This window comes from Arachis duranensis, chromosome 10, assembly GCF_000817695.3.
Source record: "Arachis duranensis cultivar V14167 chromosome 10, aradu.V14167.gnm2.J7QH, whole genome shotgun sequence".
NCBI lineage: Eukaryota > Viridiplantae > Streptophyta > Magnoliopsida > Fabales > Fabaceae > Arachis > Arachis duranensis.
The window spans coordinates 40,543,283-40,545,962 of record NC_029781.3 but is presented as its reverse complement, the minus strand read 5'-3'; the positions used below and the strand labels follow the sequence as shown (position 1 = coordinate 40,545,962).

At 35.0% G+C, this 2,680-nt stretch overlaps 1 long non-coding RNA gene across 1 annotated transcript in view; it reads left to right on the top strand.

Annotated features, from left to right (window-relative positions):
- Positions 1 to 562: 562 nt before the first annotated feature.
- LOC110276402 (uncharacterized) overlaps positions 563 to 2,680 on the top strand; it is a 3,737-nt gene continuing 1,619 nt past the window's right edge. Inside the window, exon 1 of the long non-coding RNA XR_002369079.2 lies at positions 563 to 1,404. This is a non-coding gene — a long non-coding RNA (uncharacterized LOC110276402). The remainder of the gene's footprint in view (positions 1,405 to 2,680) is intronic.

Below are 2,680 nucleotides of genomic sequence, written 5' to 3'. Positions count from 1 at the left end.
GAGTTTCATGATAATTGAAGTTTAAATTAATTAAAATTTTTATATAAATTTTATTAGATATTTGGTATAATTGAAGTTATAATTTTGGTAATTGAAAAATAAGAAAGAATTGTATAATTTAATTTAAATAAATCCTATTTTGAATGAATTATGTTATTAATTTGAATTCCTAGAAATTATTTTATTAAAAATGATTAGATTGATATTTATAAATACTTTAAGTTTAAGTCAATTAGTGTTTATGTACAATTTTTATTATGATTAATTACTTTATGGATTGAAATTAAAGTTTCTGAGATAGAAAAATAATAGAGATTTGTATGATTTAATCTAGAAAATTGATATTTGAATTTAAATTGTACTTTACAAAATATAATTAACTTGTTCATTTTATAATATAAATTAAAACTAATTGATTGAGCTTAGAAATATGTTGATAAATGATGTTCCTAAATATTTTTAATAGAGCATACGTAATTTTAAAATTATTCTACCCTTTAATTTTATCAAAATATCTATTCATATCTATCCATATTCTTTTATAAAATCCCTAATTCCTAAACCTAAATTCCCAAATTGAATTAGAAACCCTAATTCCCAAATCCCAGAAACCCTAACCTTAATGTTTCCCTTTCCTCAGCTTCTGAACGCAGCCTCCACCCCCGTTTCTTCCAAAACGCAATACACACACAAAACAAAGAAAGAAACGGAAACAAAGAGGAAAGAGAGAGGGAAGAGCTGCTGCCCTATTGCCGCCGCAAGGAGCCCGTGCCACCATCGTCGTCATCCTCGTGAACTGCAGCGTCGCCGTTCAACCTCGTCCCGCCGTCACCACCGTTGCCCTGGAGCTCACCTGCCGTCGTCGTTGAGGGGCCAGCAGAGAGAGAGAACGAACGCGGGTCAGGGTCGCCACCAAGGAGAGGAGCTGTGCTCCACGCCGCCGTCGCCGCCAGTCCACAACCACCACCGCAAGGGTTTCGTCGCCGTCATTCCAGTGTCGCCGTTCGTGCCCTTCGTAGCCGTCGCCGTCGCCGAGCCGTTGCATCGCCGGACATCATCGCTGGAGGACCGAATGGAGTAGCTAGCCGGTTCTGCTTCTGCCTCTGGTTTCTGAAATCCGAGAAGACGCAACCGCCGCTGCTGGAACTGTTATTGTTGGCCTGGCCCTGTTTTGGCTCTACTCTGAATTGTTACTGCTGCTGTTTGGCTAATGCTGAAGCTTTCCACCATTACTGGAGCTGCTCAAAACCACCATGGTTGCTACCCTGGAAATAAAATGAGTGCTGGAAATTGTTACTGAAGCTGCCCAAGAACACTGTGTCTGCTGCCAAGGGGACAAAACGGATGTTAGAACTGCCAACGGAGCTGCTGGGTTTAGTGATTTCTGTGAGTTTCGACTTTGAGGTAGGGGATTTAACGTTTTTAATTTAGAATGCCTACAAAGTTATTGGATAAGTGCAAATGGTTAATAATATTTAACAATTTCTTAATCAACATGAATGTCCTGAAATGCTTTTGAAATTAGTTAGTCGTTGTGAATATTCTGAGCTGTGATTGAACTTAGATGCTGTTGTGAATAATTATTAATTTAGTGTAATTTATTAAACTGAAATATGCCCAGTTAATTATTGAACAGCTGTTGAATAGATAATTGATGAAATTAGTTTGGATTGCTGCTGCGAATGTAATTGGTTTTGTTGTTATGAGAGACTAATTGATAGAAATAAGCTTAGTTTGAGATTGTGAAATTTGGATTATTGAACTCAGGTTAAGGCTGCGAATGTCTTTGGGCTTTGTTGTGAGTGTTTGAAGTTGTAATTGATATTGTTTTCTCTGATATGGATGGAATTGTTGAAAAGTTCTGACTCTACGTGATTATACTGAATTAGTTGAGTTGTGTGGCTGAAATTATGATTGGAAAATGATTGAGATTTTTGATTGGAACTTTGGTTGAATTTGTTGATGTTGTGAGATTGAATTATAAATTGTCTGATGAGAGATTATTGTGATTTTGGTATTTTGATGGGTCAAATTGAAACTATTGCTGTTGAGTTGGTTTATTGTAATGGGTTTAGTTAGTGATTAATTGAAGTTGGGCTTAAGGAATAATTGGAAGATTGAATCTTAAAATGTTGAACTAGTTGCTGAAAATCTGATTTTTGAAATTAAAAGTGACTTTGGAAGTGAATCAGTTATTCAACGATAATCGAAAGGGTAATAGAGTAAATGCTGAGTAAAGTATAATAAAAGTTGTTGTTGAGACTCAATTTTGAGAAGTTTGAATTAATTATAGAACTAGTTATGATTTTTCAAAGTTAAAGTGTAAAACTTGATTTTCTGCATTATGTTTAAAAGAAGCCGGACACTTTGAAAAGCTATAACTATTTCTGTGATTAACGGAATTGTGTGAGACTAAGTCTGGATTGAGCTTGGGAATATAGGAAACTGGACTGCTGAATTCGAGACTTTTTCACTAAGTTTATGATTTATGGTGAATTTTTGAATCATGGATGTCAAATCTGGTTTTTCTGCTGAGCATTTAACACAGCAGCAACTTGATTTCTTTGATGGAAATTCTGCATTTTGAATTTTGAAATGGAACCAATTTTAAATGAAACTTTGGTCCTAATACTTTAATTCCATAAAAATTTAGAATTGTTAGAGTTGTGGTTTTAAAGAT